At 46.4% G+C, this 15,275-nt stretch overlaps 1 protein-coding gene across 2 annotated transcripts in view; it reads right to left on the bottom strand.

Moving 5' to 3' along the window:
• The window catches only part of MCTP2 (multiple C2 and transmembrane domain containing 2), a 160,599-nt gene extending 146,995 nt beyond the window's left edge, over positions 1–13,604 (bottom strand). Inside the window, exon 1 of one of the 2 annotated variants that reach the window (XM_087704361.1) lies at positions 13,494–13,604. The gene's annotated coding sequence lies outside the window, so the exon portion shown is untranslated. Of the gene's footprint in view, positions 1–10,059; positions 10,161–13,493 lie in introns of those variants that run through there. The other variant, XM_087704362.1, reaches the window with a different exon arrangement.
• Between the last annotated feature and the right edge of the window lie 1,671 nt (positions 13,605–15,275).

The raw sequence follows: 15,275 nt of genomic DNA, 5'->3' as shown, positions 1-15,275 counted from the left end.
ACAAAAATGCATCACAAATACCATTGACTGGTGTTAATGGTTGCTACGAGTTGCTGCCAGAGTCCTAGGTATCAACCAAGTACCTGCATCAATTTCTTGATGTATTTTATAAAATACCGAGTGCCCCGATGACAATGGTTGTTGTTGTTGTTGTTGTTGTTGTTGTTGTTGTTGTTGCTGTTCTTCTTCTTCTTCTTCTTCTTCTTCTTCTTCTTCTTCTTCTTCTTCATCATCATCATCATCATCATCATCATCATCATCATCATCATCAGTTAATCTTTGGTGCGATTCACAGCCTTTGGGGCTGATTGGTAGCTCAACAGCTCGAGTTAGGACCTAGGAACTGTTAAGGTAACGTCGGAAGATATAAGCTGTTCTGAGTAGGGTGGTTTTTTGTACAATCAGAATGTTCAAATCTGATAAATTTAGAATTTCCAAATAGATTCAAGATTCAAGATTTAATGAATTTGTATGCCGCCCAATCCCGAAGGACTCCGGGCGGCTTACATAAAAACAGTTTTAAAAATACTACAAGAATTTAAAATACAAAGACAAAGCAAGTTAAAAGGACACAACATGCACTCAATCTTAGTGGGGCTGGAACTCAATCAAGGGTCAACAGCCCCAGGCCTGCCGGAATAGCCAGGTCTTAGTAGACTTTTGGAAGGCCGAGAGAGTGGGGAGGGTCCGGATCTCTGGGGATAGATTGTTCCATAGGGCTGGGGCAGCTACAGAGAAGGCCCTCCCCCAAGGAGCTGCCAAAAGACATTGTCTAGTCGACGGCACCCGGAGAAGGCCCATCCTGTGAGATCTTATCGGATGCTGGGAGATATGTGGCAGCAAGGTAATGCTTTGGGTATTGCTCCAAGGGCTCCAATTACAATTGGGACAATACACGATTTCTTTTTCCACAATCACTCAACTTCAATTTGCAAGTCCCTGTACTTTGTGATTTTTGCTTGCTGCTTATCTTCAATTCACGCATCACCAAGTATTGCAATGTCAATGACCAAACTTTTTTCTTTTTTCTTTTCAACTATTGTTACATCAGATAATAGTAATAATAATAATAATAATAATAATAATAATAATAATAATAATAATAATAATGCCTGAAAAAGTCACCGAAAATCAGATGGTCAAGATCTTGTGGGATTTCCGTATACAAACCGATAAAATACTGGCGCATAATACACCAGACATCACACTGGTTGAGAAAAATAAGGTCACAATCATAGACATCGCAATACCAGGTGATAGCAGGGTTGCCGAGAAGGAACATGAAAAAATCGCAAGATACCAGGACTTAAAAATCGAAATTCAACGACTATGGCACAAACCAGCAGTGATAATTCCAGTGGTAATTGGCACACTGGGTGCTATTCCAAAAGCACTGGAATTACATTTAAAACAGTTAAAAATTGACAAAATCACCATCAGTCAAATGCAAAAGGCCGCACTGCTTGGATCTGCACGCATATTACGAAAATACGTTACGACGTCCTAGGCCCCTGGGTGGGGCCCGACTAGTAACCAATGCCAAATCCGGCGAAACAACTGGCCGCTGTGATACAATTGTATAATAATAATAATAATAATTCAAACTGGTAGGAACATAAGCCTGAAAAAGTCACCGAAAATCAGATGGTCAAGATCTTGTGGGATTTTTGCATACAAACGGACAAAATACTGGCACATAATACACCAGACATCACACTGGTTGAGAAAAACAAGGTTACAATCATAGACATTGTAATACCAGATGATAGCAGGGTCGTCGAGAAGGAACATGAAGAAATCGCAAAATACCAGGACTTAAAAATCGAAATTCAACGATTATGGCACAAACCAGCAGTGGTAATTCCAGTGGTAATCGGCACACTGGGTGCTATTCCAAAAGCACTGGAATTACATTTAAAACTTAAAAATTGACAAAATCACCATCAGTCAAATGCAAAAAGCTGCACTGCTTGTATCCACATGGATATTACGAAAATACATTACGACATCCTAGGCCCCTGGGTGGGGCCCGACTAGTAATCAATGCGAAATCCGGTGAAACAACTGGCCGCTGTGATACAATTCTGTTGTTGTGATAATAATAATAATATACTTTATTCATTAAACATGAAACTCAGCTAACTGAACATTCAAAAATGCATTACAAATACCATTAACTGGTGCTAATGGTTGATACGGTTTGCTGCCAGCGTCCTAGGTATCAACCAAGTACCTTCTTAAAATATAAGATGTTCCGAGTAGCGCAGTTTTTTGCATTTCTGCTGGTGTTATTGCAGGAAGCTGCAATTTGTTAATGTAAAATTCTTGGACATGGTGCCAAATGCCCCGATGACAATGGGTATCCCTGTTACGTGCTTCATCCATAGCCGTGCAGTTTTGATGGCCAGGTCGCGATATTTCATGATTTTTTCTAGTTCTTTTTCTTCGACTCTGGCATCTCCTGGTACCGCAATGTCAAGAAATTGCATGTTTCAGTTTTCGACAACTGTGATATCTGGCGGGTTGTGCTCCAAATGACAATCCATCTGTATTCAAAAGTCCCACAACATCTTCACCTGCTCATTTTCACAGATTGATATAACAAGCCCAATGATGTTTAGCTGAACTTCAAATTTCAGACGTTCTACAGCAACGCAACTCTTCTCCCCCAGGGTGCAGGGACAATAATGCAGTGGTTTTTTTTTTCCCTTGGCAGTTTTAAAGCATGTCACCTGGGGAATTCTGGGAGTTGAAGTTCACACATCTTAAAAGTTGCCAAGGTTGAGAAACACCAGCCCAGGAGATAAGAATGGCGTAACCTTCCACCACAGCCGGTTCTCGAGAAAACTAATTTCCTTACAAAACACTTCATCACTTGATAATAAACACTTATTACCCAACAGGCTGATCTGAAGGAAGTTCACTTCTCCTAAGCAAACAGTGTCAGTACAGTATCCAATCAACCAAAGACACTAAAAAGGTGGGTAGAGGAGGAAGAGGGGACAAAAAAGATGTCTGCCCAAGTTAGAAACTCCTGACAAATTCAGATGCAGCTTGTCTTTGCACCTCTGCATTATCTACAAGGGTGAAAATTGCCACGCCTGCACTTGCAGCCTGGATTTAATCTTAACCATGATGAAATCTCTTAACCATGGTTGATTAATTTGAAATTCAATTCATCATGCAAACCCAGGAAAGATGAATGGTCTTCGTGCAGAGAAGAGCAACAAAGATGATTAGGGGACTGGAGGCTAAAACATATGAGGTACAGTTGCAGGTACATCTAGTTCAGGGGTCAGCAACCTGTGGCTCTGGGGCTGCATGTAGTTCTTTCATCCCTCTGCTGCAGCTCCCTGTCACCAGTCAGCACCACAATTGATAGGGCTTTTGGCTAGGACAGGTAGAGGAAAAAGGATGCCACGCTAGGAAAAAAACTCTATGGTGGGGGAACCGGACTTCCGGTCAGCTCCAGAATTGAATGGGCGGGGGGGGGGGGTGTCTTCCGGCTAGGACCTTTCTGGCTCTTTGTGTGTTTAAGGTTGCCGATCCCTGATCTAGTCTAATGAAAGGAAGGACTAGGGGAGACATGATAGCAGTCTTCCAATATCTCAGGGTTGCCACAAAGAAGAGGGAGTCCAGCTATTCTCCAAAGCACCTGAGGGCAGGACAGAGGTGGGTTCCTACCAGTTCGCACCTATTCGGTAGAACCGGTTCGTCAAATCTACCGAACTGGTTAGAAGAGGTTCCACCAGTGGACCCGGAAAGCAGGCCACACCAACAGAAGAGGTTCCAAACTTTTTTGAAACCCACCACTGGGGCAGGACAAGAAGCAATGGGTGAAACTAATCAAGGAGAGAAGCAAGCTGGAATTAAGGAGGAATTTCCCGACAGTGAGAACAATCAACCAGTGGAATTGCTTGCTGAAGAATGGAAGATGCTTCTCGGTTGAAAAGCAAAACATCTTCAAGGAGAAACAAAGTCCAGTTGCCTTTTGAAAAAGCACCTTTGGGGACTTGCTTTCAGAAGTGGTGGATACTCCATTACCGGAGATTTTCAAGAAGAGACTGAAAAGCCACTTGTCCAGAATGTTATAGAGCCGTGATGGAGAACCCATGGAACGCGTGCTACAGGTGGTACACAGAGCCCTCTCTGCAGGCACATGAGCCGTCGCCCCAGCTCAGCTCCATCGCACATGCACCTCCCACTTTTACTCCCAGAAGGTTACAGGGGTGGGGGTGGGGTCATGCATGGGGGTTGGGGAGCACCAGGGAGAGGGCAGGGAGGGTGTTGTGCGCACATTGCATTATACGGGTGGGCATAGACTTGTGTTGTTGTTGCGTGCTTTTGGCCCGTGACAATTAAAAAGTTAGCCATCACTGGTACAGAGAGTCTCCTGCTTGAGATTGGACAAGGAGATCTCCAAGGTCTCTTCCAACTCTGTTATTCTGTTAACATCAAGGGCCCTACCCTTCAACAGCTATATTCCCTTCTATCGCTACCAGAAAAGATGTCAGTTCAGTAGCCAGGTGAAGCCCATGGTATCATCCAGGTAATACAAACTCTGGCATGGCACAGCGTCAAGAATTCCTTGGTGGTTTCAGGGCCACCCTGTTTCTCAAGAAATGTTTTTATTGCACTAGCAGTATTATATTATACGCACAAGCCCTAGCTCGGTTTGGGAGAGGCATCAGCATTCCAAAGCTGAAGGATCAACAGGAGCAGACAGAAGTACATCAGGTATGGCACTTCATTGGGCAAAGGCCTAATCTCACAAAGAACTGTGAGGGTTGATGCCAAGCTGTCTGTGGTCACCAGGAACAATAGGGTGGCATTGTTCAAATTCCTGACCCTCCCACCCCACCCCCGGACATTTCAACCCAGCCTCAAATCTTCTCTTTTTTTAAAAAAAAGACCCTTTTTCAGCATTTATTCTTCCAAAAATATTGAACTCTGACTCATAAAGGTAAAGGTTCCCTTCACACATATGTGCTAGTCATTCCTGACTCTAGGGGGTGGTGCTCATCTCCATTTCAAAGCCAAAGAACCAGCGCTGTCCGAAGACGTCTCCGTGGTCATGTGGCCGGCATGACTAAACAGCAAAGGTGCACGGAACGCTGTTACCTTCCCACCAAAGGTGGTCCCTATTTTTCTACTTGCATTTTTACATGCTTTTGAACTGCTAGGTTGGCAGAAGCTGGGACAAGTAACGGGAGATCACTCCGTCATGCGGCGCTAGGGATTTGAACCGCCGAACTGCCAACCTCTGATCGACAAACCCAGCGTCTTAGTCACTGAGCCCCCTCATCCCTCCTCTGACTCATAGTACCTTCTAAATTTGCAACAGCTTCTCTTATGGCATTGTTTTCCGGAAATGGACAACTTGTCCCATGATGCCCACCAGCCCAGTCCTTGGGTATGATGGCCTGTGGGGGAGAACATGTAATCCCTCTGGGAATTGCAGGGCTCTGAAAACATTCTAGATATTCAGAAAGGGTTTCAACCCACAAGAAAGTTGTGTTCTCTTTCTTCTATCCCTCCACTCCTCCCTTCGGTGTATTTCTACTATCTATTAATATATTCAGCTTGTCCTATTTTTACAGTGAAATTAAAGAGCAATAGTATACAAGTGCAGTCGCGTTACTTTAAAATCTAACACATACTATATATCCCCCCTCCCCCTTAGAAGAAAGAGGGGTAGAGAGGGTGGGAGAGAGGATGGGAGGGAGGGTGAGAAGGAAGGGAGGGAGTGTACTGGGAGAGAGGAGTGGTAGAGAGGGAGGGGAAGTAGAGTAGAGGGGAATGTTGGAGGGAAGATGGAAAGTTGGAGGGGGGCGAAAGAAAGGGTGTATGGAGGGTCGAAGAGGTACAGTGGGTTTCTATTTTGGGGGGTATTGTTGACAAGAGGAATGGCTGTGTTTATTGTTTAATGTTATATGGCCCCGGTTATGCACAGTATATATGTGACTGTACGAAATGAAAATGGAAAATAAAAACACATTTACATTTAAGAAAGCTGATACGAGAGAAAGAAATAATAATTTAAAAAAAAAGAAAGTTGCGTTCTCTTTGGGGAGGTGTCGTTATCTGCATTCTTGATCTTCCTGCTTTGACCATCTTGCTTACAGCTAAATGTTTATTAGAATGATTAATATAATCATCACACTGCCAACAAGAGTTTGCCGCGTTAAAACACCAACTTCCAAAGGGCAACGTTTAGCTGTGAGTGCTGGACCATCAGAAAGGCTGGATGAAGAAAAATGGGCTCCTTTGAAGCGTAGTGCTGGAGAAAATTGTTAAAAATGCCTTGGATCCCTAAGAAATCTCCAGCAGTAAATGAAATAAATCCATACTGCTGCTGAAAGCACTGATAACTGAGCTGAAGCTTAAATATTCTGGACAAATGATGTGAAGGAAAGGAAATCCTGAAGCAGGAAAAAATCAAAGGCAGTCAAAGGTCAGACCAGCAGAAGACTAGATAGCGATAGCAATAGCACTTACACTTATATATCGCTTTACAGGACTTCAGGGCCTTCTCTAAGCGGTTTACAGAGTCAGTGTATTGCCCCCAACAATCTGGGTCCTCATTTTAACCACCTTGGCAGGACAGAAAACTGAATCAACCTTGAGTCTGGTGAGATTCGAACTGGCTAATTGCAGGCAGCTGGCAGGCAGCAGAAGTAGCCTGCAGTACTGCACTCTAACCACTGCACCACCAGGGATCATGGCTTGATACCATTACTGATGACACAAGCAGGAGCTTCAAAGGACTCAGAGAAGAAATTCCTAGGAGACAATCTTGACAAAACAGATGGAAACTAATCAAGGAGAAAAGCAACCTAGAACTAAGGAGAAATTTCCTAACGATGAGAGCAATTAACCAATGGAATAACTTGCCTTCCGAGGTTTGCGTTACACCAAACGTGTAAGTAAAAAGGGAGTAGGGACATACAAGTTACACCTACAGCAGAAGAAGCTTGCCTTTGAAATGGAAAAGTCAGTTCACCGCTTATCCTACTGGCTTACAGAGTTGCAACTGGTATGCAAGTTTTGTTCAAATGGGAATAATCTGGGGTAGGACGCAAAACTAGTTGACAAGTTAGTTAGGTAGATGGCAAGTTTGGTAGTTGGTTGACAAGTTAGCTGGTTTTATTTAATTAATTTTAGATTCAATTTGGATGTAACTCCAGTTCTGGGCAATTTGCAAATTATGTAAGATAAAAGGCCATTCAAACCCAAACAAAGTGAAATCTGAGTTGAATATACAAAGAGAAGGCAAAAAATAACAAACACACCCAAGCCCCAAGACTCGGGAGAACAGCCTGATCTTTAAGACTTTTTTAAAAGGTGGGGATCTCCCTCCCTAACCACCCCCCCAATAGAGAACATCTTAGGGACTGGAGGATAAAACATACAAAGGACAGTTGCAGAAATTGGGTATATCTAGTTATGTCTAATGTCATGAGAAAACAGGCTTCCAATACTTGAGGGGCTGCCACAAGGAATGTAACAGAATAACACAGTTGGAGGGCACCTTGTAGGTCATCTAGTCCAACCAAGCAGGAGACCCTACCCCATTCCTGACATATGGCAATCCAGTCTCTTCTTGAAAGCTTCCAATGATGAAGCTCCTACAACTTTGAAAGGCAACTTCTGTTCCATCAGTTGATTGTTCTCACTGTCAGAAAATTTCTCCTTATTTCTAGGTTGAATCTCTCCTTGGTCAGTTTCCATCCATTATTCCTTGTTCTGGCCTTCAGGTGCTTTGGAAAATGGCTTGACCTCCTCCTCTTTGTGGCAGCCCCTCAAATATTGGAAGACTGCTCTCATGTCTCCCCTGATCCTTCTCTTAGCTAGACTAGCCATGCCGAGTTCCTGCAACCGTTGATCGTATGTTTTAGCCTCCAGTCCCCTCATCATCCTGGTTGCTCTTCTCTGCACTTTTTCTAGAGTCTCAAAGTCTTCATCATCAAGTTGACCCCCCCTTCTCTGTGGCACCCCCTCAGATATTGGAAGACTGCTCTCATGTCTCCCCTGATCCTTCTCTTCACTAGACTAATCATGCCCAATTCCTGCAACCATTCATTGTATGTTTTAGCCTCCAGTCCACTAATCATCATCACGAATATCTAATAGTCATCAGGAAGAGTGGGGTTCAATCTTTCTCCAAAGCACCTGAAGGCAGAAGAAGCCGCAATGGATGGAAACTAATCACGGAGAGAACTAACTAAGGAATAAAAAGAGATTTCCTGACAGTGAGCAATTAACCAGTGGATCAGCTTGTCTCTAGATGCTAGGATTACATCATCACTGGAGATTTTTAAGAATAGAAAACTATTTGTCTGGAATGGTATAATGTTTCCTTCCTGAGCAAGGAGTTGGACTAGAAGACCTCCAGGGTTCCTTCCAACTCTATTAGTTGATTATTTGGAAAGGTCCTGACCACAATTAGAACACGTAACATACAGATAATGCTCAGGTCAATTTCTACCAAAGGAATACATGTTTCATTGTCATCTGTGGCCTCAGGCCTGAACAGGATTTATCAATGCAATATAACTGTAACAATGCGGTCGAACGCGTCCCTTTCCTCCTTCAGCCTCGAGACCTTTTCAGTTATCACCAATTACAAAAACAAACCACACTTTTCGTTCCCATTGGCATACGAGGCAGTCCATGACACACCGTACTGCCAATTGCCACAAGTTAGAGCCTCTTATGCAAGCATCAAAATAGCAACCGCAAGGGTTGGGGGGGGCTTGCCAAATTTTAACCAATCCCTGTTGGGCTTTTTTTTTCCTACGGGATTGGGCGGCATATAAATGTTATTAAACTCGAAACTCGAACTCTTTTTTTTTTGCAATAATTTCTTATGAGAAAGAGAGAAGTTTTGGGTTAGTGCAGGTTCAATTCCTGAAAATCATACAATTTGTTTTATTCCTTCTGGCCTTTTTTAATCTCCACTACTGCAGCCTGCAAAGTAACATACAAATTGTCTGTGTGTGGTGTGGTATGTGTGTGTGTCTCCCCCTCTCTCCCCCTCCCTCTCCCTCCCCCCCCCCTCTCTCTCTCTCTCTCTCTCTCACACACACACACACACACACACCTGAACTGGAGCTTCCAAAGCCACAAATTAGCTGAGGCTTTTCTCCAAAGGTGCATCATAAATCCATCAGTCAGATGTTCGGGTGGGGGAACCTGGATGGCTGCAGGACAGGACAGGTCAATCCGACATGCTGCTGTTGGATGCAGTGACCTTAGCAGGGAAGGCACTGATTAAACCATCCCCAGGTAGTCCTCGACTTACAACAATTCATTTAATGACCATTCAAAGTTACAACAGCAGTGAAAAAAGTGACTTATGGTCGTTTTTCATGCTTCCGACCATTGTAGCATCCCCAAATCAAAATTTCAGATGCTTGGCGATTGGATCATAGTTATGACCCTTGCAGGATCCCAGAGTTACGTGATTCCCCTTTTGCGACCTCCCGACAAGCGAAGTCCATGGGAAAGCCCAGATTCACTTCACAACCTTGTTAGTAACTTAACCACTGCAGTGATTCACCTAACAATGGTGGCAAGAAAATGGGGCAAAAGTCATTTAACTGTCTCACTTAGCAACAGAAGCATTGGGCCTTCAATTGTGGTCATAAGTTGAGGACTACCTGAGCAGGGAAAGGTTAAAGCTTGGGAACCACCCACCCCATCAAACCAGGGTTCGAATTACAGGGGAAAAGTCTGAAATTCTCTAATTCTCAGCCTGTTTGGAAACGCAAACATCCGTGTAAAATCCGGACCTACTGTTAGTGAATGTGTCCAACTGGACAGCAACGCCTAGCCAACTTTGCAAAACGTAAGATTGACAAACTAAGCAGGATCACGACTGCTTAGGGCTTGGAAGGGAGGCCACTAGGAAAGTCCAGAGTGGGCTACACTGAGAAGTGAAGACGCCAGAAGATGACTGAACCCAGCTGAACGCTCCTGCAAAATGGAATTCCATGGATGAGTGTATGAAGCTGCCAGGAGCCATAACGCCAGTCAAGGAGAGATTTTTAACCTTACCTTGCGAGGTCTCCCTAAGATCGCCTCCCTCTTCTGCAAACTCAGGCCACCTGTACCCCGCTCCCTCTCCACACTCCAACCCACCTCAGTTCCAACTGCCAACTGCCAAGAAAAGCCTGGCAAAGCCTTTTTGTACTTTCGAGCCACAGAGGTTGGACTGGTTTGGCAGAAATCCGTAAGCACAATGAAAGCAACGAAGGCTCTTTGGCCAGAGTTGGACAAATAAAGAGAGCGCCTTCCAAGGGTTGGAGCTAACCAGGGTGTCAGTCAATGCCTGCCCCCCTGCTCCAAAGCCGACCCAAGAGCCAAGGTGGCGCAGTGGTTAAATGCAGCACTGCAGGCTACTGCTAGATCAGCAGGTCAGCGGTTCAAATCTCACCGGCTCAGGGTTGACTCAGCCTTCCATCCTTCCGAGGTGGGTAAAATGAGGACCCAGATTGTTGGGGGCAATATGCTGACTCTCTGTAAACCGCTTAGAGAGGCCTGAAAGGCCTATGAAGCGGTATATAAGTCTACTGCTATTGACCCCCAAGCGGGAGGGCAGAGCATTTTTTTAGAAACCTGCTCAGACCCACAGAATTGAGTGGGATCTTCCTTCCCCTGATATGCAAAATTTTCAGTTCATCCACCGGATGAATTGAGGGGGGGGGGGGACACAGATCAGAAGTGAAACTTAACTGGCAGCTGGAAGCTTAGAGCCCCTCATCCTGTCCTGGCTGGGGATGGAGTCCAACATGTCTTAAGGAGCACCTGATTGGGAAAGGCTAGATGACCTCGTGGGTTGAGTTTCCTTCCCATGAGTTTTTGGGGTTGTCCTTTTGGGGAGGGGGAGGCATCCTTTAGGGCAGTGGTAGTCAACCTGGTCCTTACCGCTCACTAGCGGGCGTTCCAGCTTTCATGGTGGGCGGTAGGGGTTAGCTGTAACTCTGCTTTATAAATTATATAAAGTAAAGTTACTTCCCTACTTTATAAATCACCATTACTGTGGAACTGGTGGGCGGTTAGAAAATTTTAATACTACCAGAAATACAAAAGTGGGTGGTAGGTATAAAAAGGTTGACCCTGCTTTAGGGTCTTGCTTTGAGGTTCAACCTCTGCAGCGCGACCACCAGATCAAGCCCAGCTTCCTCAAAAAGGAGAATAAGGGGCTTCTCAGCTCCCCCAACCCACATAATTCCTGAAAGTGGGACCTTGAACACACACCTCTTCCTTTTCCCACCAGGCTTTGCCAAACCCTGCATCAATTAACCAGTGGAACAGCTTGCCACTAGAAGTTGTGGATGCTCCAACACTGTATGTTTTTTTTAAGAAGAGATTGGACTGCCATTTGTCAGAAATGATGTGTAGGGTCTCCTGCTTGGGAAGGGGGGTTCGACTAGATGCCTCCAAGGTCCCTTCCAATTCTGTTAATCTGTTAAATGTTTCTCCCCCACCCTATAACCCGTTTCTCCTATCCACGACCTGGCTTGGCAGCAGACACCCTTCTGAATGGTCAACTAGGAGCCTCCAAGAGAGCAAAAGTCCCCTTCCCTTTAGCCAAACTCATCCATGAGATGAAAGTAGAGGGTCGCAAATCGGGTGTGTAACTCAGCTCAGGTTAGAAAGGGGTGGTGGGAACCCAGCCAGAGGGTCTCCCGGGCTCTGGCTTCTCGGGACCAGGTGTGGATGTCCGCTCCTCTCTTTGCCCATTTCCCAAGCCGTCCCTGAAGTCTTGCCCCCTCCTCCTTTCCCCATCCTAGGGGAATGCATCTCCAGCCTTACCTGCCGGAGCCAAACATCACATGGCTACAATGGGTCATGAGAACCCAGCCAGAGGGTCTTCGGGGCAGAGAGGGCTTCTCGGGGCCAGTCTAGATGCCCCCTCCACTCTTTGCCCACCTAAAGTCTTACCCCTCCTTCCTTCCATCCTTTCCTCCCCCCCATCCCATGCCCCACATACGCATCTCCAACCTCATCTGCTGGAGCTCAGCTGGCTACCACGGGTGGTGGGAACCCACCAGAGACTCTTCTGGGCAAAGGTCTATAGATGCCCTCCCAAGAGGTCCCTAAAAGCCTCAACCCCTCCTCCGTACTGCCTCATCCCCAGCCTCCTGGCTGGGCTCCAGCAGGTAAGGATGGAGTCCCGTGTAGGGGGGCCTTGGATGGGGAAGGGAGGAGGGGGTTAGGCTTTAGGGATCCCATGGGAGGGGGGCAAAGGGGGCTTCTCGGAGCTGGGGCCATATGCCCTCGCCCACATTTGCCCCCTACCGAGGGATCCCTAAAGCCTAACCCCCTCCTCCCTTCCCCATCCAAAGCCCCCTACATGCGTCTCCATCCTTACCTGACGGAGCCCAGCCACAATAGTCAGCTGGATCCATGGGAAGCCACAAGAGAGATTTCTGGGCAAATGGGGCTTCTTGGAGCCAGGTCCATATGACCTCGCCCCATTTGCCCCCTCCCGAGGGATGCGTGGGAAGCCACCAGAGACTCTACAGGGCAAAGGAGGCCTAGATGCCCTCTTACCCTCTTTGCCCACCTAAAGTCTTCCCCCACCTTTCCTCTATCCCAAGACCCCCACTCACATCTCCAGCCCCACCTGCCAGAGCCCAGCTCCTGGCTATCCACCAGAGACTCTTCCAGGCAAAAGAGGCTTTTCCAAATGCCCTCAGCTCCATTTTCCCCCCTCCCTAGGGGTCCCTAAAACCTAAGCCTTCTCCCTCCCCCATCCCAGGCCCCCAAACACATGTCTCCATTCTCACCTGCCACAGAACCCAGCCACTGGCTACAATGGGTCCTGGGAATCCACCAGACTCTTCAGGGCAAAGGGGCTTCTCGGGCCAGGTCTAGATGCCCTCTTCCCTTTTTGCCCACCTGAAGTCTCCCCCCCCCCCTTCCCTCTATCCCATGACCCCCACTCGCGTCTCGAGCCTCAACAGCTGCAAGCGACAGCTGGCTACAAGAGACTCTTCCAGGCAAAGGGGGTTTCTCGGAGCTGGGTCCATATGCCTTCGCCCCCATTTTCCCCCTCCTGGGGGATCCCTAAAGCCTAACCCCTTCTCCCTTCCCCATCCAAAGCCCATCTACACGTGTCTCCAGCCTCACCTGCCGGAACCCAGCCACTGGCTGCAACGGGTTGTGGGAATCTACCACAGACTCTTCCAGGCAAAGGGGGCTTCTCGGAACCAGGTCTGCATGCCCTCTCCCCTTTTTCCCCACCTCTTACCCCTCCTTCCCCTTATCCCAGGTCTCCCACTCAAGTCTCCAGCCTCACCAGCCGGAGCCCAGCCACTGGCTACCTACCACGGGTCGTGGGAACCCACCCGAGACTTTTCCGGGATTCTCGGAGCCGGGTCTATATACGCCCTGCCAAGGGGGTCTCTAAAAGCCTCTCCCCCTCCTCCTCCCTTCCCCATCTCAGCCCCCTCCCCAACCCCCACGCGCGTCTCCAGCCTTACCTGCACACGAGCGAGCTTCGCCCCCGCGCTGCTCTTCTCCTCCTCCTCCTTCTCCTCAAGCGCCGTTTCCTCCCTTCTCGCCACTTCTTCCCCACCGCCTCCGGCGGGGCGGGGCGGTCACGAATGGGGAGGAGCCGAAGCCGCCTCGGGGACGCCCGCCGAGCCGCGGGAGGATTTCCCACGCCTCACGCTCGCGGCTGCAGCCCACGGTTCCCGCCGGCCGGAGAAGCCCCGCCCCCTTGGGCGAGGCCCCGCCCCTTGAAGAATTGATGGGCGGCGTCCCACCTCAACCCCCTCACCAATCTGAGCAAAGGGGGGGGGGCTATGTTCGCCTTGGACTGAGTCTGTCAAAAGAACCCCGGGGTGGTTTTTTTGTGGCACAACAGCCTTGCAGGGTCGTCCAATGCTTTTTCTATCCACTCTGGCCATCTCTGGAAGGGTCTGGGACGGTGGGAATTGCTTCACAAGAGCCCTAAGAAGTGGGGCAGATAAGGTAAGGCTCACACACACACAGACCCAAGTTCTCATTGTTATGCACCGGGTTCAGTTGGGGGTGAGGGGGTGGGGAGTGAAATTGAGATGTAGCAAAAGGAGATGGATGCTGTGTGAAGTCCCCCTCAACTCAAGGCACCTACAGGTAGTCCTCAGCATACGACCACAATGTTAAGTGAGAAATTCCCCTAGGACACTTCAAAAAGTAGCTGGCAACAGAGAAAGAATAATAATAAGAAGAAGAAGAAAATAATAATAAGAAAATAATAATAATAAATAACAATAAATAACAATAAATAATGATGATGATGATGATAATAATAATAATAATAATAATAATAATAATAATAATAATAATAATAACAACAATAAGTTTACATCCACGTGGTGATACTGATAGACTATATCTGCCCCGAAAATCAGGTGGCAGAGGATTATTACAAGTGAAGCAAACAGTTGAAGAAGAAAAACATGCACTGGCTGATTATTTAAAAGAAAGTCAAGAACATCTATTAATCGAAGTAAAGAACAAAAATCTACTGAAGGCCCAACAGACAAAACAAGAATACAGAAAAGATGCGATAAAATCAAGAATGGAAAGTTGGCAGAACAAAGCACTGCATGGCCAATTTCTGGAAAAAATAAAAGATAAAGTGGACAGTGAACAAACTTTGTTATGGTTAAAAACAGGTACATTAAAGAAAGAAACAGAGTCACTAATCCTGGCTGCACAAGAACAAGCTATCCGCACAAATGCCATTAAGGCCAAAATCGAAAAATTCTCTGACGATGCCAAATGCAGACTTTGCAAAGAAGCTGATGAAACTGTTGATCACATACTCAGCTGCTGTAAAAAAATTGTGCAGACTGATTATAAATTGCGGCACAATTCAGTAGCACAAATGATCCATTGGAATTTGTGCAAAAATTATAATATTAAAACAGCAACAAACTGGTGGGAACATCAGCCTGAAAAAGTCACCGAAAATCAGATGGTCAAGATCTTGTGGGATTTCCGTATACAAACCGACAAAATACTGGCACATAATACACCAGACATCACACTGGTTGAGAAAAATAAGGTCACAATCATAGACATCGCAATACCAGGTGATAGCAGGGTCGCCAAGAAGGAACATGAAAAAATCGCAAAATACCAGGACTTAAAAATCGAAATTCAACGACTATGGCACAAACCAGCAGTGATAATTCCAGTGGTAATTGGCACACTGGGTGCTATACCAAAAGCACTGGAATTACATTTAAAACAGTTAAAAATTGACAAAATCA

Source organism: Thamnophis sirtalis, unplaced genomic scaffold, assembly GCF_051295495.1.
Source record: "Thamnophis sirtalis isolate CommonGarterSnake01/CBP01778 unplaced genomic scaffold, rThaSir2_p1.2 scaffold_2, whole genome shotgun sequence".
Classification (NCBI taxonomy): Eukaryota; Metazoa; Chordata; class Lepidosauria; order Squamata; family Natricidae; genus Thamnophis; species Thamnophis sirtalis.
The sequence above is the reverse complement of the archived record's forward strand: the minus strand, read 5'-3'. Positions and strand labels throughout refer to the sequence as shown.